Raw genomic sequence first — 26,731 nt, forward strand, 5'->3', positions numbered from 1 at the left:
CAACGGCACCATCCGGGCCTTGGCTGGCCGCCCCATCATCAGGGCTCTGCTGTCGGACAGGCTCTGCAGCACATTGCAACCGTTCAGCAATCATTGGGCCTTGTTTTTGCCCGTGGGGTCAATCTGTCTATGCTCACACAGAGCAGTGATAGTGTCCTCTGACTGCTGGTGATACCAGGGCTCTCCACATGTAGCCATTATTGCCAAATAAAAGTTAGGACAGAAAAACAAGAGAAGAGGAGGGGGTGCAACTGCTACATGTACAGTAATGTCCCAGATAAAAAATATTAAAACACTGAGTCTGATTTCTTAAAACTTTGCACAAAATTCTCAAAAGAACCGTGCAAGTTTTCAGTAACAGGAATGATTGCTCAATCCAGTCACTGATGTTCTGTAATATCCCACCGCTGCCACCAATTTGTCAGGGACTCACACGGACGACAGCGGGAAGATCACACAATATCTCACCGTTGCCGTCACTCTGTCCGGATTTCATCAGGGATTCGTGAGCACACGATCCCGACTACTCACTACGGAGCTATCGGCAAGCGAGCAGAAAGCGTATGGCGTCACACCTCCAGATTCCAACGCATGGAATATGTGTATACGCCCCGTACAGTTACTGCCAGCTTCATGATAGCCCAATTATTATTATTCGCTGCCACCACCGGCCGAGTTTGAAATATAATACAGGCCTGGCCAGACGCCTGCGTTCTGGTAGCGTATGGCTTCAGGGGAGGGAACTATTACAGGACAAAAGAAACAGAACTATTAAATTTTATATTTAATCCAAAAGGGAGGCAGTGTTTTCAAAAATATACAAAGATTTTACAAAGGGGACAATTCAGTAGAGATTATACAGTTACACAAAATAAACAGGATTAAAGAAGAAACTTACTCTATACAGTTCACAGGGACGACTCGGTATAGGTGGAGGTGAGACACTCCAGATTTGACCGTTCTCGAACAGGATTCATTGCTATATTAAATATATATTCCCGGCAAAAAATGCTCATCCATCCTCCGTGGATTCTTTTATGCCTAAGGAGAGGCCTGCCAACACACCCCCTGGGATGACATCACGGTGGCTGGTCTCCAGCCTTCATATTTTTATTAAGATATGTTTTTTGCGATAACTTATTGTTGATTGATCTTAGAGGCCCGAAAGTGATACCACATTTTTCGTTATGATTTTACCTTTCTTTAGAGACCACACATGGCATAGCTGCAATCCGTTATTCTGGTACTTTTGCGCTACAGCGACGGGAAAATATCCATATTGTTCCCTAGCTGACCCTGTCACTAAAAATATAGGTCCCATTATTATCGGAATTGCCATCACCCCTGTTGAACCCCCCCCCCAAATCCCCAACCTAACTAAAAACCCCCTTTATACATTACATACAATATATACAGTACAGACCAAAAGTTTGGACACACCTTCTCATTTAAAGATTTTTCTGTATTTTCATGACTATGAAAATTGTACATTCACACTGAAGGCATGAAAACTATGAATTAACACAGGTGGAATTATATACTTAACAAAAAAGTGTGAAACAACTGAAAATATGTCTTATATTCCAGGTTCTTCAAAGTAGCCACCTTTTGCTTTGATGACTGCTTTGCACACTCTTGGCATTCTCTTCATGAGCTTCAAGAGGTAGTCACCGGAAATGGTTTTCACTTCTCAGGTGTGCCCTGTCAGGTTTAAAAAGTGGGATTTCTTGCCTTATAAATGGGGTTGGGACCATCAGTTGTGTTGTGCAGAAGTCAGGTGGATACACAGCTGATAGTCTTACTGAATAGACTGTTAGCTGCTTTTTTCCTGCCATAATACAAATTCCAAGTAAAGAAAAACGAGTGGCCATCATTACTTTAAGAAATGAAGGTCAGTCAGTCAAAAAAATTGGGCAAACTTTCAAAGTGTCCCCAATTGCAGTTGCAAAAACCATCAAGCGCTACAAAGAAACTGGCTCACATGAGGACCGCCCCAGGAAAGGAAGACCAAGAGTCACCTCTGCTTCTGAGGATAAGTTTATCCGAGTCACCAGCCTCAGAAATTGCAGGTTAACAGCAGCTCAGATTAGAGACCAGGTCAATGTCACACAGAGTTCTAGCAGCAGACACATCTCTTCAACAACTGTTAAGAGGAGACTTTGTGCAGCAGGCCTTCATGGTAAAATAGCTGCTAGGAAACCACTGCTAAGGACAGGCAACAAGCAGAAGAGACTTGTTTGGGCTAAAGGACACAAGGAATGGACATTAGACCAGTGGAAATCTGTGCTTTGGTCTGATGAGTCCAAATTTCAGATCTTTTGTTCCAACCACAGTGTCTTTGTGCGACGCAGAAATGGTGAACGGATGGACTCTACATGCCTGGTTCCCACCGTGAAGCATGGAGGAGGAGGTGTGATGGTGTGGGGGTGCTTTGCTGGTGACACCGTTGGGGATTTATTCAAAATTGAAGGCATACTGAACCAGCATGGCTACCACAGCATCTTGCAGCGGCATGCTATTCCATCCAGTTTGCGTTTAGTTGGACCATCATTTATTTTTCAAAAGTACAATGACCCCAAACACACCTCCAGGCTGTGTAAGGGCCATTTGACCAAGAAGGAGAGTGATGGGGTGCTACGCCAGATGACCTGGCCTCCACAGTCACCAGACCTGAACCCAATCGAGATGGTTTGGGGTGAGCTGGACCGCAGAGTGAAGTCAAAAGGGCCAACAAGTGCTAAGCATCTCTGGGAACTCCTTCAAGATTGTTGGAAGACCATTTCCGGTGACTACCTCTTGAAGCTCATCAAGAGAATGCCAAGAGTGTGCAAAGCAGTCATCAAAGCAAAAGGTGGCTACTTTGAAGAACCTAGAATATAAGACATATTTTCAGTTGTTTCACACTTTTTTGTTCAGTGTATAATTCCACATGTGTTAATTCATAGTTTTGATGCCTTCAGTGTGAATGTACAATTTTCAGTCATGAAAATACAGAAAAATCTTTAAATCAGAAGGTGTGTCCAAACTTTTGGTCTGTACTGTATATATATATATATATATATATATATATATATATATATATATATATATATATAAAATTAGAAAAAATGTATTTCGGCTTGTTGTGGTGTGAATGAGGTGAAGTAAGAGTGTGTGACTGTAAGGTTAGGCAGTGGGCCAGTAGGTAAGTATTAGTTCAGTTTTCAGTTGTAGATAGGTTATAACAGAGGCTTACATACTGCTGGTGCAGCCGGTGCAATTGCACCGGGGCCCGGCGGTGCAGGGGGGCCCTTGCAGGTTGGATAATAATGAGGGCAATCTGGCCAGTTTCTCGGATCCCGAGGCTCCCGGGAGCCCATGGCCAGATTGCCCTCATTCTGTGCGGCGTGTGACACAAACGTGCGGTGCTTGATGACATCAGCCAGCAACGCGCGCCTGTGTCAGGGAGAAAAGTTGCTGGTGAGGACGATGCTGCAGGGGAGGGGGCTGAGAGGTAAGTTGTTTTTTTTTAATTTTATCCAATACACTGGGGCAATGATGGGGTGGAGGGATAGCAATGATGAGGATGATGGGGGACAGCAATGATGAGGATGATGGGGAGGAGAGAAATTATGAGGGTGTTGGGGGGACCGCAATGATGGGGGGAGAGCAATAATGGGGGACAATATTGATGAGGATGATGGGGGGAGAGCAATGATGAGGGTGATTGGGGGACAGCAATGATGGGAGGAGAGCAATGATGGGGGACAGTAATGATGAGGGTGATGTGGGGACAGCAATGATGAGGATGATGGAGGACAGCAATGATGAGGATGATGAGGGGGAGAGCAGAGATGGGGAGAGCAATGATGAGGATGATGGGGGACAGTAATGATGAGGATGATGGGGGAGAGCAATGATGGGGGTGATGTGGGGAGAGCAATGATGTGGGTGATGGGGGAAGAGCAATGATGGGGGTGATGGGGAGAGCAATGATGGGGGTGATGGGGAGAGCAATGATGGGGGTGATGGGGGGACAGCAATGATGGGAGTGATGGGGGAGAGCAATGATGGGGGTGATGTGGAGAGAGCAATGATGTGGGTGATGGGGGAGAGCAATGATGGGGGTGATGTGGGGAGAGCAATGATGTGGGTGATGGGGGGAGAGCAATGATGGGGGTGATGGGGAGAGCAATGATGGGGGTGATGGGGGAGAGCAATGATGAGGATGATGGGGGACAGCAATGATGGGAGTGATGGGGGAGAGCAATGAAGAGTATGATGGAGCAATGATGAGGGTGATGGGGGGAGAGCAATGATGGGAGTAGTGTGGGACAGCAATGATGGGGGGTGGTGTGTGATAGCAATGATGGGGGTGGTGTGCAACAGCAATGATGGGGGTGGTGTGCGACAGCAATGATGGGGTGGTGTGGGACAGCAATGATGGAGGTAAGATGCATATGACACTTTATAATGAATTGAAAGGTGGGAGAAGACGCTGTCAGGGACTTGTAATGAATTGGGATGTGGTGGAGGATGCTCAGTACCTGATAATGTCTTCTCCCACCTCCAAAGTGTGGGGGAGACAAATGTATATATACAATATATGTGACCTTGTTATTTTATAGGCTGGAGATCATCGTGACAAGAAGAGACGTGGCTGGGAGATGTGGACATGAAGGTCTGACCCGATGGAGACGTCAGCGGTAAGTGCCGGGATGTAAATATTATTCTGTATCTGCGCTGTGTGACTTGGAGTGATAATGTTATCTGTAAAATCCCTTAGGCCACATTCTCACATTTGTGTGAAATGTCCGTGTGCTGCCAGATTTTTTTATCAGATGGTTCACGGACTCGTAGAGTTTGATAGATCCATTCACACATCCATAAAAATCACGGATCTGAGAATGAGATCTAAGAGGGTCAGAGAATGTCCTGTTCTGATCCGATTTTTCACTCTTTGTTTCATTGCAGCCATTTGGTAAATTCTAAAAATTTCATTTTTTTTATCATTATAGTACACTCTGCACCCCATCCTGACTGAAAAAAAACAAATTTAGAAATTTTTGCAAATTTATTAAAAAATAATAACTGAACTATCACATGGTCATAAGTCTTCAGACCCTTTGCTCAGTATTGAGTAGAAGCCCCCTTTGAGCTAGTACAGCCATGAGTCTTCTTGGGAATGATGCAACAAGTTTTTCGCACCTGGATTTGGCGATCCTCTGCCATTCTTCCTTGCAGATCCTCTCCAGTTCCGTCAGGTTGGATGGTGAACGTTGGTAGACAGCCATTTTCAAGTCTCTCCAGAGATGCTCAATTGGGTTTAGGTCAGGGCTCTGGCTGGGCCAGTCAAGAATGGTCACAGAGTTGTTCTGAAGCCGCTCCTTTGTTATTTTCGCTGTGTGCTTAAGGGGTTGTCCAGTACTTTAAAAATATGCCAATGTGTTTTAATGATAAATAGAAGCTTCTTTCTAATTACCTCCAGGTGCTGTTTCTGCCTGTGAGCGGCGCCATGACAGGCAGCACGTGACCCCCGGCCGCAGCCAGCTCTGACATCCGTTGAGGTCACGACAAGTCCAGGCTGCAGTCGAGGGTTCCTCTTCCGCGTTCCACCGGTGGCTGCTGGGTTGTGGGTGGGGTTACCCGCTACTCACACCCGGCATCCACCACGCGCTCTCCCTGTCCCCATTCATTGGGAAAGCGCATGGTGGATGCTGGGTGTGACACAGGGAATAACCCCGCCAACAACCCAGCAGCCACCGTGGGGACCCCAGCGCTGAGTCATGCCTCACTTGACGTGACGTCAGCAGGGGGTCATGTGCTGCCTGTGAGCGGCCACCAATAGCGCCGCTCACATGCAGAAACAGCTCCAGGAGGTAATTAGAAAGAAGCCTCTATTTATCATTAAAACACATTGGCATATTTTTAAAAGCACCGGACAACCCTTTTAGGGTCATTGTCTTGTTGGAAGGTGAACCTTCGGCCAAGTCTGAGGTCCAAAGCAATCTGGAAGAGGTTTTCTTCCAGGATATCTCTGTGCTTGGCTGCATTCATGTTTCCTTTAATTGCAACCAGTCGTCCTGTCCCTGCAGCTGAAAAACACCCCCATAGCATGATGCTGCCACCACCATGTTTCACTGTTGGGATTGTATTGGGCAGGTGATGAGCAGTGCCAGGTTTTCTCCACACATACCGCTTAGAATTATCACCAAAAAGTTCTATCTTCGTCTCATCAGACCAGAGAATCTTATTTCTCATAGTCTGGGAGTCCTTCATGTGTTTTTGAACAAACTCTATGCGGGCTTTCATATGTCTTGCACTGAGGAGAGGCTTCCGTCGGGCCACTCTGCCATGAAGGCCCGACTTGTGGAGGCATGCATCTCCCTACTGCATCTCTGGAGCTCAGCCACAGTGATCTTGGGGTTCTTCTTTACCTCTCTCACCAAGGCTCTTCTCCCACGATTGCTCAGTTAGACTGGACGGCCAGGTCTAGGAAAACTTCTGGTGGTCCCAAACTTCTTGCATGTAAGGATTATGGAGGCCACTGTGCTCTTCGGAACCTTGAGTAATGAAGAAATTCTTCTGTAACCTTGGCCAGATCTGTGCCTTGCCACAATTCTGTCTCTGAGCTCCTTGGGCAGTTCCTTTGAGCTCATGATTCTCATTTGGTCTGACATGCACTGTGAGCTGTGGGGTCTTATATAGACAGGTGTGTGCCTTTCCAAATCAAGTCCTATCAGTTTAATTAAACACAGCTGGACTCCAATGAAGGAGTAGAACCATCTCAAGGAGGATCACAAGGAAATGGACAGCATGTGACTTAAATATGAGCAAAGGGTCTGAATACTTATGACCATGTGATATTTCAGTTTTTCTTTTTTAATACATTTGCAAAAATTTCTACATTTCTGTTTTCTTCAGTCAAGATGGGGTGCAGAGTGTACTTTAATGAGAAAAAAATGAACTTTTTAGAATTTACCAAATGGCTGCAATGAAACAAAGAGTGAAAAATGTAAAGGGGTGTGAATACTTTACGTACCCACTGTATATATAATATATAATATATATATATATCTGTAGCTTTGTTGCAATAAAACGAGGGGGGCCCACACACATTTCTTGCACAGGGGCCCCAAGCTGTCAGTGTCCGCCCCTGGATTTTAATATATGTAGTATTGTATAATATAGTTATGTGATTTTAGGGTTTTATTGTATATAACATTGCATATAGGACGGCGTGTTTGAAGTGTATATAGGATAGTATGAACATTGTTTGGGTTTGTATATAGTAGTATGAATGAAGCTGGGCCAGTGGTTGTACGTGATTTTATACTATATATTATTTTTATGTAAGGAAGGGAAAGGTGGGGCATTCATGTCGTGATGGTTATTTTGTTTCTTCACTTTTAGTTTTATTTTCTTCATTATTTTGTTTCTTTTATTGTAAATTTTCTTTTTATCCCTTTTCAGTAGGTCGAGAATCTTCTTCCGCTTCTGGTTTATTTATTTTGCTTCTATTTCTGTGATTTGTGTCGGGTTCTGTCATCTTGTTCTGATCTGGAGCTTTGTTCTTGTGCTTTGTTGTATCGTATCCTGTGATGTATTGTAGTTGTGTTGTGTAGTGACACTTCTTCTGTAAAATAAAAAAGACCTACAATCTATTGCTCCCTGTTATCAGCCGTGTCATCTGGCTTCTCTGTCTCTCCGCCCCATAACTCTGTGGGTGCGATGCTCTGCAGAGCGGTGTGTTTCTTGGTGCCGCCGGTGATCCATTCCTCGATGTCCTCGCTCCCCGGTGTACGCCCGCGTCCTTGGATAATACAGTCGGGCAATAATGGCCCTAGAACATCGTGTTCCATCGAAATCCTGGAAATGTCGCGTCTCCTCCGCTCTTATCTGACCCGACCTGATCTGTAAACAGCGGCGAGAATCCGTTATCTGTGTCCTGAGCACCAGGCCGCCGGGCACAGACCCGCAGACCATTACCCTCACCCCTAGGAGGCGAACGCTGTATCTAAGCCTACCATATGTGGTACTGTCTGCTGTATCTAATCCTCATCAGTAGGTGGGGAGTCACCTGCCTCCTGTACCGCCGGTGAGGTGGGCTCTCCCATACATGAGGTCCCACTAACTCTTTGTTGGGCTACCCCGGGTGTATACCGCGTCCCCGTCTGTTGTGACGAGCGGCCGCTCTCCTCAGGGCAGTGACCGAGCGGCCATCATCACAGCACACAGGAGGGACCGAGACACCGCCAAAATCACACAGATCAAACAGGATCTGACCTGACGGACAGGGACGAACACAGCCAGCAAGTGCCCCCCAGAGCCGCCAGCTACCCCCAACTCTGCATCTAAGCCTGTCCTGTGTGATACTGGCTGCTGAGCCGTGTATCTAATCCTATCCTGTGTGATACTGTCTGCTGAGCCGTGTATCTAATCCTATCCTGTGTGATACTGTCTGCTGAGCTGTGTATCTAATCCTATCCTGTGTGATACTGTCTCCTGAGCCGTGTATCTAATCCCATCCTGTGTGATACTGTCAGCTGAGCCGTGTATCTAATCCTATCCTGTGTGATACTGTCTGCAGAGCCGTGTATCTAATCCTACCCTGTGTGATACTGTCAGCTGAGCCGTGTATCTAATCCTACCCTGTGTGATACTGTCTGCTGAGCCGTGTATCTAATCCTATCATGTGTGGTACTGTGTGCTGAGCTGTGTATCTAATTCTATCCTGTGTGATACTGTCCGCTGAGCCGTGTATCTAATCCTCTCCTGTGTGTTACTGTCTGATGAGCCGTGTATCTAATACTATACTGTGTGATACTGTCTGCTGAGCCGTGTATCTAATCCTCTCCTGTGTGATACTGTCTGCTGAGCCGTGTATCTAATCCTATCCTGTGTGATACTGTCTGCTGAGCTGTGTATCTAATCCTATCCTGTGTGATATTGTCTGCTGAGCTGTGTATCTAATCCTCTCCTGTGTGATACTGTCTGCTGAGCTGTGTATCTAATCCTCTCCTGTGTGATACTGTCTACTGAGCTGTGTATCTAATCCTCTCCTGTGTGATACTGTCTGCTGAGCTGTGTATCTAATCCTCTCCTGTGTGATACTGTCTGCTGAGCCGTGTATCTAATCCTATCCTGTGTGATACTGTCTGCTGAGCCGTGTATCTAATCCTCTCCTGTGTGATACTGTCTGCTGAGCCGTGTATCTAATCCTCTCCTGTGTGATACTGTCTGCTGAGCTGTGTATCTAATCCTATCCTGTGTGATACTGTCTGCTGAGCTGTGTATCTAATCCTCTCCTGTGTGACATTGTCTGCTGAGCCGTGTATCTAATCCTATCCTGTGTGATACTGTCTGCTGAGCCGTGTATCTAATCCTCTCCTGTGTGATACTGTCTGCTGAGCCGTGTATCTAATCCTCTCCTGTGTGATACTGTCTGCTGAGCCGTGTATCTAATCCTCTCCTGTGTGATACTGTCTGCTGAGCCGTGTATCTAATCCTCTCCTGTGTGATACTGTCTGCTGAGCCGTGTATCTAATCCTATCCTGTGTGATACTGTCTGCTGAGCCGTGTATCTAATCCTCTCCTGTGTGATACTGTCTGCTGAGCCGTGTATCTAATCCTCTCCTGTGTGATACTGTCTGCTGAGCTGTGTATCTAATCCTATCCTGTGTGATACTGTCTGCTGAGCCGTGTATCTAATCCTCTCCTGTGTGACATTGTCTGCTGAGCCGTGTATCTAATCCTCTCCTGTGTGATACTGTCTGCTGAGCCGTGTATCTAATCCTATCATGTGTGATACTGTCTGCTGAGCCGTGTATCTAATCCTCTCCTGTGTGACATTGTCTGCTGAGCCGTGTATCTAATCCTCTCCTGTGTGATACTGTCTGCTGAGCCGTGTGTATCTAATCCTCTCCTGTGTGATACTGTCTGCTGAGCTGTGTATCTAATCCTCTCCTGTGTGATACTGTCTGCTGAGCCGTGTATCTAATCCTCTCCTGTGTGATACTGTCTGCTGAGCCGTGTATCTAATCCTCTCCTGTGTGATACTGTCTGCTGAGCCGTGTATCTAATCCTCTCCTGTGTGATACTGTCTGCTGAGCCGTGTATCTAATCCTCTCCTGTGTGACATTGTCTGCTGAGCCGTGTATCTAATCCTATCCAGTGTGATACTGTCTGCTGAGCCGTGTATCTAATCCTATCCTGTGTGATACTGTCTTCTGAGCAGTGTATCTAATCCTATCCTGTGTGATACTGTCTGCTGAGCCGTGTATCTAATCCTCTCCTGTGTGATACTGTCTTCTGAGCCGTGTATCTAATCCTATCCTGTGTGATACTGTCTTCTGAGCCGTGTATCTAATCCTATCCTGTGTGATACTGCTGAGCTGTGTATCTAATCCTATCCAGTGTGATACTGTCTGCTGAGCCGTGTATCTAATCCTATCCAGTGTGATACTGTCTGCTGAGCCGTGTATCTAATCCTATCCAGTGTGATACTGTCTGCTGAGCCGTGTATCTAATCCTATCCTGTGTGATACTGTCTTCTGAGCCGTGTATCTAATCCTATCCTGTGTGATACTGTCTTCTGAGCCGTGTATCTAATCCTATCCTGTGTGATACTGCTGAGCCGTGTATCTAATCCTATCCAGTGTGATACTGTCTGCTGAGCCGTGTATCTAATCCTCTCCTGTGTGATACTGTCTGCTGAGTCGTGTATCTAATCCTATCCTATGTGCTACCGTCTGCTGAGTCGTGTATCTAATCCTATCCTGTGTGATACTGTCTGCTGAGCCGTGTATCTAATCCTATCCTGTGTGATACTGTCTGCTGAGCTGTGTATCTAATCCTCTCCTGTGTGATACTGTCTGCTGAGCTGTGTATCTAATCCTCTCCTGTGTGATACTGTCTGCTGAGCCTTGTATCTAATCCTCTCCTGTGTGATACCGTCTGCTGAGCCGTGTATCTAATCCTATCCTGTGTGATACCGTCTGCTGAGCCGTGTATCTAATCCTATCCTGTGTGATACTGTCTGCTGAGCCTTGTATCTAATCCTCTCCTGTGTGATACCGTCTGCTGAGCCGTGTATCTAATCCTATCCTGTGTGATACCGTCTGCTGAGCCGTGTATCTAATCCTATCCTGTGTGATACTGTCTGCTGAGCCGTGTATCTAATCCTCTCCTGTGTGATACTGTCTGCTGAGCCGTGTATCTAATCCTATCCTGTGTGATACTGTCTGCTGAGCCGTGTATCTAATCCTATCCTGTGTGATACTCTCTGCTGAGCTGTGTATCTAATCCTATCCTGTGTAATACTGTCTGCTGAGCCGTGTATCTAATCCTATCCTGTGTAATACTGTCTGCTGAGCCGTGTATCTAATCCTCTCCTGTGTGATACAGTCTGCTGAGCCGTGTATCTAATCCTATCCTGTGATACTGTCTGCTGAGCCGTGTATCTAATCCTATCCTGTGTGATACTGTCTGCTGAGCCGTGTATCTAATCCTCTCCTGTGTGATACCGTCTGCTGAGCCGTGTATCTAATCCTATCCTGTGTGATACTGTCTGCTGAGCCGTGTATCTAATCCTATCCTGTGTGATACTGTCTGCTGAGCTGTGTATCTAATCCTATCCTGTGTGATACTGTCTGCTGAGCCGTGTATCTAATCCTATCCTGTGTGATACTGTCTGCTGAGCTGTGTATCTAATCCTATCCTGTGTGATACTGTCTGCTGAGCCGTGTATCTAATCCTATCCTGTGTGATACTGTCTGCTGAGCTGTGTATCTAATCCTCTCCTGTGTGATACTGTCTGCTGAGCCGTGTATCTAATCCTCTCCTGTGTGATACCGTCTGCTGAGCCGTGTATCTAATCCTCTCCTGTGTGATACTGTCTGCTGAGCTGTGTATCTAATCCTATCCTGTGTGATACTGTCTGCTGAGCCGTGTATCTAATCCTCTCCTGTGTGATACTGTCTGCTGAGCCGTGTATCTAATCCTATCCTGTGTGATACTGTCTGCTGAGCCGTGTATCTAATCCTATCCTGTGTGATACTGTTTGCTGAGCTGTGTATCTAATCCTATCCTGTGTGATACTGTCTGCTGAGCCGTGTATCTAATCCTATCCTGTGTGATACTGTCTGCTGAGCCGTGTATCTAATCCTCTCCTGTGTGATACTGTCTGCTGAGCCGTGTATCTAATCCTCTCCTGTGTGATACAGTCTGCTGAGCCGTGTATCTAATCCTATCCTGTGTGATATTGTCCGCTGAGCCGTGTATCTAATCCTATCCTGAGTGATACTGTCTGCTGAGCTGTGTATCTAATCCTATCCTGTGTGATACTGTCTGCTGAGCCGTGTATCTAATCCTATCCTGTGTGATACTGTCTGCTGAGCCGTGTATCTAATCCTCTCCTGTGTGATACTGTCCGCTGAGCCGTGTATCTAATCCTATCCTGAGTGATACTGTCTGCTGAGCCGTGTATCTAATCCTATCCTGTGTGATACTGTCTGCTGAGCTGTGTATCTAATCCTCTCCTGTGTGATACTGTCTGCTGAGCCGTGTATCTAATCCTCTCCTGTGTGATACTGTCTGCTGAGCTGTGTATCTAATCCTATCCTGTGTGATACTGTCTGCTGAGCCGTGTATCTAATCCTATCCTGTGTGATACTGTCTGCTGAGCCGTGTATCTAATCCTATCCTGTGTGATACTGTCTGCTGAGCCGTGTATCTAATCCTATCCTGTGTGATACTGTTTGCTGAGCTGTGTATCTAATCCTATCCTGTGTGATACTGTCTGCTGAGTTGTGTATCTAATCCTATCCTGTGTGATACTGTTTGCTGAGCTGTGTATCTAATCCTATCCTGTGTGATACTGTCTGCTGAGTTGTGTATCTAATCCTATCCTGTGTGATACTGTCTGCTGAGCCGTGTATCTAATCCTATCCTGTGTGATACTGTCTGCTGAGCCGTGTATCTAATCCTATCCTGTGTGATACTGTCTGCTGAGCCGTGTATCTAATCCTATCCTGTGTGATACTGTCTGCTGAGCCGTGTATCTAGTCCTCTCCTGTGTGATACTGTCTGCTGAGCCGTGTATCTAATCCTCATGTGTGATACTGTCTGCTGAGCCGTGTATCTAATCCTATCCTGTGTGATACTGTCTGCTGAGCTGTGTATCTAATCCTCTCCTGTGTGATACTGTCTGCTGAGCTGTGTATCTAATCCTCTCCTGTGTGATACTGTCTGCTGAGCCGTGTATCTAATCCTCTCCTGTGTGATACTGTCTGCTGAGCCGTGTATCTAGTCCTCTCCTGTGTGATACTGTCTGCTGAGCCGTGTATCTAATCCTATCCTGTGTGATACTGTCTGCTGAGCCGTGTATCTAATCCTCTCCTGTGTGATACTGTCTGCTGAGCCGTGTATCTAATCCTATCCTGTGTGATACCTTCTGCTGAGCCGTGTATCTAATCCTATCCTGTGTGATACTGTCTGCTGAGCCGTGCATCTAATCCTATCCTGTGTGATACTGTCTGCTGAGCCGTGTATCTAATCCTCTCCTGTGTGATACTGTCTGCTGAGCCGTGTATCTAATCCTCTCCTGTGTGATACTGTCTGCTGAGCCGTGTATCTAATCCTATCCTGTGTGATACTGTCTGCTGAGCCGTGTATCTAATCCTCTCCTGTGTGATACTGTCTGCTGAGCCGTGTATCTAATCCTATCCTGTGTGATACCTTCTGCTGAGCCGTGTATCTAATCCTATCCTGTGTGATACTGTCTGCTGAGCCGTGCATCTAATCCTATCCTGTGTGATACTGTCTGCTGAGCCGTGTATCTAATCCTATCCTGTGTGATACTGTCTGCTGAGCCGTGTATCTAATCCTCTCCTGTGTGATACCGTCTGCTGAGCCGTGTATCTAATCCTCTCCTGTGTGATACCTTCTGCTGAGCCGTGTATCTAGTCCTCTCCTGTGTGATACTGTCTGCTGAGCCGTGTATCTAATCCTATCCTGTGTGATACTGTCTGCTGAGCCGTGTATTTAATCCTCTCCTGTGTGATACTGTCTGCTGAGCCGTGTATCTAATCCTCTCCTGTGTGATACTGTCTGCTGAGCTGTGTATCTAGTCCTCTCCTGTGTGATACTGTCTGCTGAGCCGTGTATCTAGTCCTCTCCTGTGTGATACTGTCTGCTGAGCCGTGTATCTAATCCTCTCCTGTGTGATACTGTCTGCTGAGCCGTGTATCTAATCCTATCCTGTGTGATACCTTCTGCTGAGCCGTGTATCTAATCCTCTCCTGTGTGATACCGTCTGCTCAGCCGTGTATCTAATCCTCTCCTGTGTGATACCTTCTGCTGAGCCGTGTATCTAGTCCTCTCCTGTGTGATACTGTCTGCTGAGCCGTGTATCTAATCCTATCCTGTGTGATACCGTCTGCTGAGCCGTGTATCTAATCCTATCCTGTGTGATACTGTCTGCTGAGCCGTGTATCTAATCGTCTCCTGTGTGATACTGTCTGCTGAGCTGTGTATCTAATCCTCTCCTGTGTGATACTGTCTGCTGAGCCGTGTATCTAATCCTATCCTGTGTGATACTGTCTGCTGAGCCGTGTATCTAATCCTATCCTGTGTGATACTGTCTGCTGAGCCGTGTATCTAATCCTATCCTGTGTGATACTGTCTGCTGAGCCGTGTATCTAATCCTCTCCTGTGTGATACTGTCTGCTGAGCCGTGTATCTAATCCTATCCTGTGTGATACTGTCTGCTGAGCCATGTATCTAATCCTCTCCTGTGTGATACTGTCTGCTGAGCCGTGTATCTAATCCTCTCCTGTGTGATACTGTCTGCTGAGCCGTGTATCTAATCCTCTCCTGTGTGATACCGTCTGCTGAGCCGTGTATCTAATCCTCTCCTGTGTGATACCTTCTGCTGAGCCGTGTATCTAATGCTATCCTGTGTGATACCTTCTGCTGAGCCGTGTATCTAATCCTCTCCTGTGTGATACTGTCTGCTGAGCCGTGTATCTAATCCTCTCCTGTGTGATACCTTCTGCTGAGCCGTGTATCTAATCCTATCCTGTGTGATACTGTCTGCTGAGCCGTGTATCTAATCCTCTCCTGTGTGATACTGTCTGCTGAGCCGTGTATCTAATCCTATCCTGTGTGATACTGTCTGCTGAGCCGTGTATCTAATCCTATCCTGTGTGATACTGTCTGCTGAGCCGTGTATCTAATCCTCTTCTGTGTGATACTGTCTGCTGAGCAGTGTATCTAATCCTCTCCTGTGTGTTACTGTCTGCTGAGCCGTGTATCTAATCCTCTCCTGTGTGATACTGTCTGCTGAGCTGTGTATCTAATCCTATCCTGTGTGATACTGTCTGCTGAGCTGTGTATCTAATCCTATCCTGTGTGATACTGTCTGCTGAGCCGTGTATCTAATCCTATCCTGTGTGATACTGTCTGCTGAGCTGTGTATCTAATCCTCTCCTGTGTGATACTGTCTGCTGAGCCGTGTATCTAATCCTCTCCTGTGTGATACCGTCTGCTGAGCCGTGTATCTAATCCTATCCTGTGTGATACTGTCTGCTGAGCCGGGTATCTAATCCTCTCCTGTGTGATACTGTTTGCTGAGCTGTGTATCTAATCCTATCCTGTGTGATACTGTCTGCTGAGCTGTGTATCTAATCCTATCCTGTGTGATACTGTCTGCTGAGACGTGTATCTAATCCTCTCCTGTGTGATACTGTCTGCTGAGCCGTGTATCTAATACTATCCTGTGTGATACTGTCTGCTGAGCTGTGTATCTAATACTATCCTGTGTGATACTGTCTGCTGAGCCGTGTATCTAATCCTCTCCTGTGTGATACTGTCTGCTGAGCTGTGTATCTAATCCTATCCTGTGTGATACTGTCTGCTGAGCTGTGTATCTAATCCTATCCTGTGTGATACTGTCTGCTGAGCCGTGTATCTAATCCTATCCTGTGTGATACTGTCTGCTGAGCCGTGTATCTAATCCTATCCTGTGTGATACTGTCTGCTGAGCCGTGTATCTAATCCTATCCTGTGTGATACTGTTTGCTGAGCTGTGTATCTAATCCTATCCTGTGTGATACTGTCTGCTGAGTTGTGTATCTAATCCTATCCTGTGTGATACTGTTTGCTGAGCTGTGTATCTAATCCTATCCTGTGTGATACTGTCTGCTGAGTTGTGTATCTAATCCTATCCTGTGTGATACTGTCTGCTGAGCCGTGTATCTAATCCTATCCTGTGTGATACTGTCTGCTGAGCCGTGTATCTAATCCTATCCTGTGTGATACTGTCTGCTGAGCCGTGTATCTAATCCTATCCTGTGTGATACTGTCTGCTGAGCCGTGTATCTAGTCCTCTCCTGTGTGATACTGTCTGCTGAGCCGTGTATCTAATCCTCATGTGTGATACTGTCTGCTGAGCCGTGTATCTAATCCTATCCTGTGTGATACTGTCTGCTGAGCTGTGTATCTAATCCTCTCCTGTGTGATACTGTCTGCTGAGCTGTGTATCTAATCCTCTCCTGTGTGATACTGTCTGCTGAGCCGTGTATCTAATCCTCTCCTGTGTGATACTGTCTGCTGAGCCGTGTATCTAGTCCTCTCCTGTGTGATACTGTCTGCTGAGCCGTGTATCTAATCCTCTCCTGTGTGATACTGTCTGCTGAGCCGTGTATCTAATCCTATCCTGTGTGATACCTTCTGCTGAGCCGTGTATCTAATCCTATCCTGTGTGATACTGTCTGCTGAGCCGTGCATCTAATCCTATCCTGTGTGATACTGTCTGCTGAGCCGTGTATCTAATCCTCTCCTGTGTGATACTGTCTGCTGAGCCGTGTATCTAATCCTATCCTGTGTGATACCTTCTGCTGAGCCGTGTATCTAATCCTATCCTGTGTGATACTGTCTGCTGAGCCGTGCATCTAATCCTATCCTGTGTGATACTGTCTGCTGAGCCGTGTATCTAATCCTCTCCTGTGTGATACTGTCTGCTGAGCCGTGTATCTAATCCTCTCCTGTGTGATACTGTCTGCTGAGCCGTGTATCTAATCCTATCCTGTGTGATACTGTCTGCTGAGCCGTGTATCTAATCCTCTCCTGTGTGATACTGTCTGCTGAGCCGTGTATCTAATCCTATCCTGTGTGATACCTTCTGCTGAGCCGTGTATCTAATCCTATCCTGTGTGATACTGTCTGCTGAGCCGTGCATCTAATCCTATCCTGTGTGATACTGTCTGCTGAGCCGTGTATCTAATCCTATCCTGTGTGATACTGTCTGCTGAGCCGTGTATCTAATCCTCTCCTGTGTGATACCGTCTGCTGAGCCGTGTATCTAATCCTCTCCTGTGTGATACCTTCTGCTGAGCCGTGTATCTAGTCCTCTCCTGTGTGATACTGTCTGCTGAGCCGTGTATCTAATCCTATCCTGTGTGATACTGTCTGCTGAGCCGTGTATTTAATCCTCTCCTGTGTGATACTGTCTGCTGAGCCGTGTATCTAATCCTCTCCTGTGTGATACTGTCTGCTGAGCTGTGTATCTAGTCCTCTCCTGTGTGATACTGTCTGCTGAGCCGTGTATCTAGTCCTCTCCTGTGTGATACTGTCTGCTGAGCCGTGTATCTAATCCTCTCCTGTGTGATACTGTCTGCTGAGCCGTGTATCTAATCCTATCCTGTGTGATACCTTCTGCTGAGCCGTGTATCTAATCCTCTCCTGTGTGATACCGTCTGCTCAGCCGTGTATCTAATCCTCTCCTGTGTGATACCTTCTGCTGAGCCGTGTATCTAGTCCTCTCCTGTGTGATACTGTCTGCTGAGCCGTGTATCTAATCCTATCCTGTGTGATACCGTCTGCTGAGCCGTGTATCTAATCCTATCCTGTGTGATACTGTCTGCTGAGCCGTGTATCTAATCGTCTCCTGTGTGATACTGTCTGCTGAGCTGTGTATCTAATCCTCTCCTGTGTGATACTGTCTGCTGAGCCGTGTATCTAATCCTATCCTGTGTGATACTGTCTGCTGAGCCGTGTATCTAATCCTATCCTGTGTGATACTGTCTGCTGAGCCATGTATCTAATCCTATCCTGTGTGATACTGTCTGCTGAGCCGTGTATCTAATCCTCTCCTGTGTGATACTGTCTGCTGAGCCGTGTATCTAATCCTATCCTGTGTGATACTGTCTGCTGAGCCATGTATCTAATCCTCTCCTGTGTGATACTGTCTGCTGAGCCGTGTATCTAATCCTCTCCTGTGTGATACTGTCTGCTGAGCCGTGTATCTAATCCTCTCCTGTGTGATACCGTCTGCTGAGCCGTGTATCTAATCCTCTCCTGTGTGATACCTTCTGCTGAGCCGTGTATCTAATGCTATCCTGTGTGATACCTTCTGCTGAGCCGTGTATCTAATCCTCTCCTGTGTGATACTGTCTGCTGAGCCGTGTATCTAATCCTCTCCTGTGTGATACCTTCTGCTGAGCCGTGTATCTAATCCTATCCTGTGTGATACTGTCTGCTGAGCCGTGTATCTAATCCTCTCCTGTGTGATACTGTCTGCTGAGCCGTGTATCTAATCCTATCCTGTGTGATACTGTCTGCTGAGCCGTGTATCTAATCCTATCCTGTGTGATACTGTCTGCTGAGCCGTGTATCTAATCCTCTTCTGTGTGATACTGTCTGCTGAGCAGTGTATCTAATCCTCTCCTGTGTGTTACTGTCTGCTGAGCCGTGTATCTAATCCTCTCCTGTGTGATACTGTCTGCTGAGCTGTGTATCTAATCCTATCCTGTGTGATACTGTCTGCTGAGCTGTGTATCTAATCCTATCCTGTGTGATACTGTCTGCTGAGCCGTGTATCTAATCCTATCCTGTGTGATACTGTCTGCTGAGCTGTGTATCTAATCCTCTCCTGTGTGATACTGTCTGCTGAGCCGTGTATCTAATCCTCTCCTGTGTGATACCGTCTGCTGAGCCGTGTATCTAATCCTATCCTGTGTGATACTGTCTGCTGAGCCGGGTATCTAATCCTCTCCTGTGTGATACTGTTTGCTGAGCTGTGTATCTAATCCTATCCTGTGTGATACTGTCTGCTGAGCTGTGTATCTAATCCTATCCTGTGTGATACTGTTTGCTGAGCTGTGTATCTAATCCTATCCTGTGTGATACTGTCTGCTGAGACGTGTATCTAATCCTCTCCTGTGTGATACTGTCTGCTGAGCCGTGTATCTAATACTATCCTGTGTGATACTGTCTGCTGAGCTGTGTATCTAATACTATCCTGTGTGATACTGTCTGCTGAGCCGTGTATCTAATCCTCTCCTGTGTGATACTGTCTGCTGAGCTGTGTATCTAATCCTATCCTGTGTGATACTGTCTGCTGAGCTGTGTATCTAATCCTATCCTGTGTGATACTGTCTGCTGAGCTGTGTATCTAATCCTATCCTGTGTGATACTGTCTGCTGAGCCGTGTATCTAATTCTATCCTGTGTGATACTGTCCGCTGAGCTGTGTATCTAATCCTATCCTGTGTGATACTGTCTGCTGAGCCGTGTATCTAATCCTCATGTGTGATACTGTCTGCTGAGCCATGTATCTAATCCTATCCTGTGTGATACTGTCTGCTGAGCTGTGTATCTAATCCTCTCCTGTGTGATACTGTCTGCTGAGCTGTGTATCTAATCCTCTCCTGTGTGATACTGTCTGCTGAGCCGTGTATCTAATCCTCTCCTGTGTGATACTGTCTGCTGAGCCGTGTATCTAGTCCTCTCCTGTGTGATACTGTCTGCTGAGCCGTGTATCTAATCCTATCCTGTGTGATACTGTCTGCTGAGCCGTGTATCTAATCCTCTCCTGTGTGATACTGTCTGCTGAGCCGTGTATCTAATCCTATCCTGTGTGATACCTTCTGTTGAGCCGTGTATCTAATCCTATCCTGTGTGATACTGTCTGCTGAGCCGTGTATCTAATCCTATCCTGTGTGATACTGTCTGCTGAGCCGTGTATCTAATCCTCTCCTGTGTGATACTGTCTGCTGAGCCGTGTATCTAATCCTATCCTGTGTGATACCTTCTGCTGAGCCGTGTATCTAATCCTCTCCTGTGTGATACCGTCTGCTGAGCCGTGTATCTAATCCTCTCCTGTGTGATACTGTCTGCTGAGCCGTGTATCTAATCCTCTCCTGTGTGATACTGTCTGCTGAGCCGTGTATCTAATCCTATCCTGTGTGATACTGTCTGCTGAGCCGTGTATCTAATCCTCTCCTGTGTGATACTGTCTGCTGAGCCGTGTATCTAATCCTATCCTGTGTGATACCTTCTGCTGAGCCGTGTATCTAATCCTCTCCTGTGTGATACTGTCTGCTGAGCCGTGTATCTAATCCTCATGTGTGATACTGTCTGCTGAGCCGTGTATCTAATCCTCTCCTGTGTGATACTGTCTGCTGAGCTGTGTATCTAATCCTCTCCTGTGTGATACTGTCTGCTGAGCCGTGTATCTAATCCTCTCCTGTGTGATACCTTCTGCTGAGCCGTGTATCTAATCCTCTCCTGTGTGATACCGTCTGCTGAGCCGTGTATCTAATCCTCTCCTGTGTGATACCTTCTGCTGAGCCGTGTATCTAATGCTATCCTGTGTGATACCTTCTGCTGAGCCGTGTATCTAATCCTCTCCTGTGTGATACTGTCTGCTGAGCCGTGTATCTAATCCTCTCCTGTGTGATACCTTCTGCTGAGCCGTGTATCTAATCTTATCCTGTGTGATACTGTCTGCTGAGCCGTGTATCTAATCCTCTCCTGTGTGATACTGTCTGCTGAGCCGTGTATCTAATCCTATCCTGTGTGATACTGTCTGCTGAGCCGTGTATCTAATCCTCTCCTGTGTGATACTGTCTGCTGAGCCGTGTATCTAATCCTATCCTGTGTGATACTGTCTGCTGAGCCGTGTATCTAATCCTATCCTGTGTGATACTGTCAGCTGAGCCGTGTATCTAATCCTCTCCTGTGTGATACCTTCTGCTGAGCCGTGTATCTAATCTTATCCTGTGTGATACTGTCTGCTGAGCCGTGTATCTAATCCTATCCTGTGTGATACTGTCAGCTGAGCTGTGTATCTAATCCTCTCCTGTGTGATACAGTCTGCTGAGCCTTGTATCTAATCCTCTCCTGTGTGATACTGTCTGCTGAGCCGTGTATCTAATCCTATCCTGTGTGATACTGTCTGCTGAGCCGTGTATCTAATCCTCTCCTGTGTGATACCGTCTGCTGAGCCGTGTATCTAATCCTCTCCTGTGTGATACTGTCTGCTGAGCCGTGTATCTAATCCTCTCCTGTGTGATCCTGTCTGCTGAGCCGTGTATCTAATCCTATCCTGTGTGATACTGTCTGCTGAGCCGTGTATCTAATCCTCTCCTGTGTGATACTGTCTGCTGAGCCGTGTATCTAATCCTATCCTGTGTGATACTGTCTGCTGAGCCGTGTATCTAATCCTCTCCTGTGTGATACTGTCTGCTGAGCCGTGTATCTAATCCTATCCTGTGTGATACCTTCTGCTGAGCCGTGTATCTAGTCCTCTCCTGTGTGATACCTTCTGCTGAGCCGTGTATCTAATCCTATCCTGTGTGATACTGTCTGCTGAGCCGTGCATCTAATCCTATCCTGTGTGATACTGTCTGCTGAGCCGTGTATCTAATCCTATCCTGTGTGATACTGTCTGCTGAGCCGTGTATCTAATCCTCTCCTGTGTGATACCGTCTGCTGAGCCGTGTATCTAATCCTCTCCTGTGTGATACCTTCTGCTGAGCCGTGTATCTAGTCCTCTCCTGTGTGATACTGTCTGCTGAGCCGTGTATCTAATCCTATCCTGTGTGATACTGTCTGCTGAGCCGTGTATCTAATCCTATCCTGTGTGATACTGTCTGCTGAGCCATGTATCTAATCCTCTCCTGTGTGATACTGTCTGCTGAGCCGTGTATCTAATCCTCTCCTGTGTGATACTGTCTGCTGAGCCGTGTATCTAATCCTCTCCTGTGTGATACCGTCTGCTGAGCCGTGTATCTAATCCTCTCCTGTGTGATACCTTCTGCTGAGCCGTGTATCTAATGCTATCCTGTGTGATACCTTCTGCTGAGCCGTGTATCTAATCCTCTCCTGTGTGATACTGTCTGCTGAGCCGTGTATCTAATCCTCTCCTGTGTGATACCTTCTGCTGAGCCGTGTATCTAATCCTATCCTGTGTGATACTGTCTGCTGAGCCGTGTATCTAATCCTCTCCTGTGTGATACTGTCTGCTGAGCCGTGTATCTAATCCTATCCTGTGTGATACTGTCTGCTGAGCCGTGTATCTAATCCTATCCTGTGTGATACTGTCTGCTGAGCCGTGTATCTAATCCTCTTCTGTGTGATACTGTCTGCTGAGCAGTGTATCTAATCCTCTCCTGTGTGTTACTGTCTGCTGAGCCGTGTATCTAATCCTCTCCTGTGTGATACTGTCTGCTGAGCTGTGTATCTAATCCTATCCTGTGTGATACTGTCTGCTGAGCTGTGTATCTAATCCTATCCTGTGTGATACTGTCTGCTGAGCCGTGTATCTAATCCTATCCTGTGTGATACTGTCTGCTGAGCTGTGTATCTAATCCTCTCCTGTGTGATACTGTCTGCTGAGCCGTGTATCTAATCCTCTCCTGTGTGATACCGTCTGCTGAGCCGTGTATCTAATCCTATCCTGTGTGATACTGTCTGCTGAGCCGGGTATCTAATCCTCTCCTGTGTGATACTGTTTGCTGAGCTGTGTATCTAATCCTATCCTGTGTGATACTGTCTGCTGAGCTGTGTATCTAATCCTATCCTGTGTGATACTGTCTGCTGAGACGTGTATCTAATCCTCTCCTGTGTGATACTGTCTGCTGAGCCGTGTATCTAATACTATCCTGTGTGATACTGTCTGCTGAGCTGTGTATCTAATACTATCCTGTGTGATACTGTCTGCTGAGCCGTGTATCTAATCCTCTCCTGTGTGATACTGTCTGCTGAGCTGTGTATCTAATCCTATCCTGTGTGATACTGTCTGCTGAGCTGTGTATCTAATCCTATCCTGTGTGATACTGTCTGCTGAGCTGTGTATCTAATCCTATCCTGTGTGATACTGTCTGCTGAGCCGTGTATCTAATTCTATCCTGTGTGATACTGTCCGCTGAGCTGTGTATCTAATCCTATCCTGTGTGATACTGTCTGCTGAGCCGTGTATCTAATCCTCATGTGTGATACTGTCTGCTGAGCCATGTATCTAATCCTATCCTGTGTGATACTGTCTGCTGAGCTGTGTATCTAATCCTCTCCTGTGTGATACTGTCTGCTGAGCTGTGTATCTAATCCTCTCCTGTGTGATACTGTCTGCTGAGCCGTGTATCTAATCCTCTCCTGTGTGATACTGTCTGCTGAGCCGTGTATCTAGTCCTCTCCTGTGTGATACTGTCTGCTGAGCCGTGTATCTAATCCTATCCTGTGTGATACTGTCTGCTGAGCCGTGTATCTAATCCTCTCCTGTGTGATACTGTCTGCTGAGCCGTGTATCTAATCCTATCCTGTGTGATACCTTCTGCTGAGCCGTGTATCTAATCCTATCCTGTGTGATACTGTCTGCTGAGCCGTGTATCTAATCCTATCCTGTGTGATACTGTCTGCTGAGCCGTGTATCTAATCCTCTCCTGTGTGATACTGTCTGCTGAGCCGTGTATCTAATCCTATCCTGTGTGATACCTTCTGCTGAGCCGTGTATCTAATCCTCTCCTGTGTGATACCGTCTGCTGAGCCGTGTATCTAATCCTCTCCTGTGTGATACTGTCTGCTGAGCCGTGTATCTAATCCTCTCCTGTGTGATACTGTCTGCTGAGCCGTGTATCTAATCCTATCCTGTGTGATACTGTCTGCTGAGCCGTGTATCTAATCCTCTCCTGTGTGATACTGTCTGCTGAGCCGTGTATCTAATCCTATCCTGTGTGATACCTTCTGCTGAGCCGTGTATCTAATCCTCTCCTGTGTGATACTGTCTGCTGAGCCGTGTATCTAATCCTCATGTGTGATACTGTCTGCTGAGCCGTGTATCTAATCCTCTCCTGTGTGATACTGTCTGCTGAGCTGTGTATCTAATCCTCTCCTGTGTGATACTGTCTGCTGAGCCGTGTATCTAATCCTCTCCTGTGTGATACCTTCTGCTGAGCCGTGTATCTAATCCTCTCCTGTGTGATACCGTCTGCTGAGCCGTGTATCTAATCCTCTCCTGTGTGATACCTTCTGCTGAGCCGTGTATCTAATGCTATCCTGTGTGATACCTTCTGCTGAGCCGTGTATCTAATCCTCTCCTGTGTGATACTGTCTGCTGAGCCGTGTATCTAATCCTCTCCTGTGTGATACCTTCTGCTGAGCCGTGTATCTAATCTTATCCTGTGTGATACTGTCTGCTGAGCCGTGTATCTAATCCTCTCCTGTGTGATACTGTCTGCTGAGCCGTGTATCTAATCCTATCCTGTGTGATACTGTCTGCTGAGCCGTGTATCTAATCCTCTCCTGTGTGATACTGTCTGCTGAGCCGTGTATCTAATCCTATCCTGTGTGATACTGTCTGCTGAGCCGTGTATCTAATCCTATCCTGTGTGATACTGTCAGCTGAGCTGTGTATCTAATCCTCTCCTGTGTGATACTGTCTGCTGAGCCGTGTATCTAATCCTATCCTGTGTGATACTGTCTGCTGAGCCGTGTATCTAATCCTATCCTGTGTGATACTCTCTGCTGAGCTGTGTATCTAATCCTATCCTGTGTAATACTGTCTGCTGAGCCGTGTATCTAATCCTCTCCTGTGTGATACTGTCTGCTGAGCCGTGTATCTAATCCTCTCCTGTGTGATACAGTCTGCTGAGCCTTGTATCTAATCCTCTCCTGTGTGATACTGTCTGCTGAGCCGTGTATCTAATCCTATCCTGTGTGATACTGTCTGCTGAGCCGTGTATCTAATCCTCTCCTGTGTGATACCGTCTGCTGAGCCGTGTATCTAATCCTCTCCTGTGTGATACTGTCTGCTGAGCCGTGTATCTAATCCTCTCCTGTGTGATCCTGTCTGCTGAGCCGTGTATCTAATCCTATCCTGTGTGATACTGTCTGCTGAGCCGTGTATCTAATCCTCTCCTGTGTGATACTGTCTGCTGAGCCGTGTATCTAATCCTATCCTGTGTGATACTGTCTGCTGAGCCGTGTATCTAATCCTCTCCTGTGTGATACTGTCTGCTGAGCCGTGTATCTAATCCTATCCTGTGTGATACCTTCTGCTGAGCCGTGTATCTAGTCCTCTCCTGTGTGATACTGTCTGCTGAGCCGTGTATCTAATCCTCATGTGTGATACTGTCTGCTGAGCCGTGTATCTAGTCCTCTCCTGTGTGATACTGTCTGCTGAGCTGTGTATCTAATCCTCTCCTGTGTGATACTGTCTGCTGAGCTGTGTATCTAATCCTCTCCTGTGTGATACCTTCTGCTGAGCCGTGTATCTAATCCTCTCCTGTGTGATACCGTCTGCTGAGCCGTGTATCTAATCCTCTCCTGTGTGATACCTTCTGCTGAGCCGTGTATCTAATGCTATCCTGTGTGATACCTTCTGCTGAGCCGTGTATCTAATCCTCTCCTGTGTGATACTGTCTGCTGAGCCGTGTATCTAATCCTCTCCTGTGTGATACTGTCTGCTGAGCCGTGAATCTAATCCTATCCTGTGTGATACTGTCTGCTGAGCCGTGTATCTAATCCTATCCTGTGTGATACTGTCAGCTGAGCTGTGTATCTAATCCTCTCCTGTGTGATACTGTCTGCTGAGCCGTGTATCTAATCCTATCCTGTGTGATACTGTCTGCTGAGCCGTGTATCTAATCCTATCCTGTGTGATACTCTCTGCTGAGCTGTGTATCTAATCCTATCCTGTGTAATACTGTCTGCTGAGCCGTGTATCTAATCCTCTCCTGTGTGATACTGTCTGCTGAGCCGTGTATCTAATCCTCTCCTGTGTGATACAGTCTGCTGAGCCTTGTATCTAATCCTCTCCTGTGTGATACTGTCTGCTGAGCCGTGTATCTAATCCTCTCCTGTGTGATACTTTCTGCTTAGCCGTGTATCTAATCCTCTCCTGTGTGATACCGTCTGCTGAGCCGTGTATCTAATCCTATCCTGTGTGATACTGTCTGCTGAGCCGTGTATCTAATCCTATCCTGTGTGATACTGTCTGCTGAGCTGTGTATCTAATCCTATCCTGTGTGATACTGTCTGCTGAGCCGTGTATCTAATCCTATCCTGTGTGATACTGTCTGCTGAGCAGTGTATCTAATCCTCTCCTGTGTGTTACTGTCTGCTGAGCCGTGTATCTAATCCTCTCCTGTGTGATACTGTCTGCTGAGCTGTGTATCTAATCCTATCCTGTGTGATACTGTCTGCTGAGCTGTGTATCTAATCCTATCCTGTGTGATACTGTCTGCTGAGCCGTGTATCTAATCCTATCCTGTGTGATACTGTCTGCTGAGCCGTGTATCTAATCCTCTCCTGTGTGAAACTGTCTGCTGAGCCGTGTATCTAATCCTCTCCTGTGTGATACCGTCTGCTGAGCCGTGTATCTAATCCTCTCCTGTGTGATACTGTCTGCTGAGCTGTGTATCTAATCCTATCCTGTGTGATACTGTCTGCTGAGCCATGTATCTAATCCTCTC

General features: G+C 46.7%; 1 long non-coding RNA gene across 1 annotated transcript in view; it reads right to left on the reverse strand.

The window, feature by feature from the left end:
• Window positions 1–7,222: 7,222 nt before the first annotated feature.
• The window catches only part of LOC141162452 (uncharacterized), a 45,514-nt gene continuing 26,005 nt past the window's right edge, over window positions 7,223–26,731 (reverse strand). Inside the window, exon 3 of the long non-coding RNA XR_012250781.1 lies at window positions 7,223–7,893. This is a non-coding gene — a long non-coding RNA (uncharacterized lncRNA). The remainder of the gene's footprint in view (window positions 7,894–26,731) is intronic.

The sequence above is a fragment of the Phyllobates terribilis genome, unplaced genomic scaffold (assembly GCF_046119375.1).
Source record: "Phyllobates terribilis strain yellow unplaced genomic scaffold, ASM4611937v1 Scaffold_9__5_contigs__length_417890890, whole genome shotgun sequence".
Classification (NCBI taxonomy): Eukaryota; Metazoa; Chordata; class Amphibia; order Anura; family Dendrobatidae; genus Phyllobates; species Phyllobates terribilis.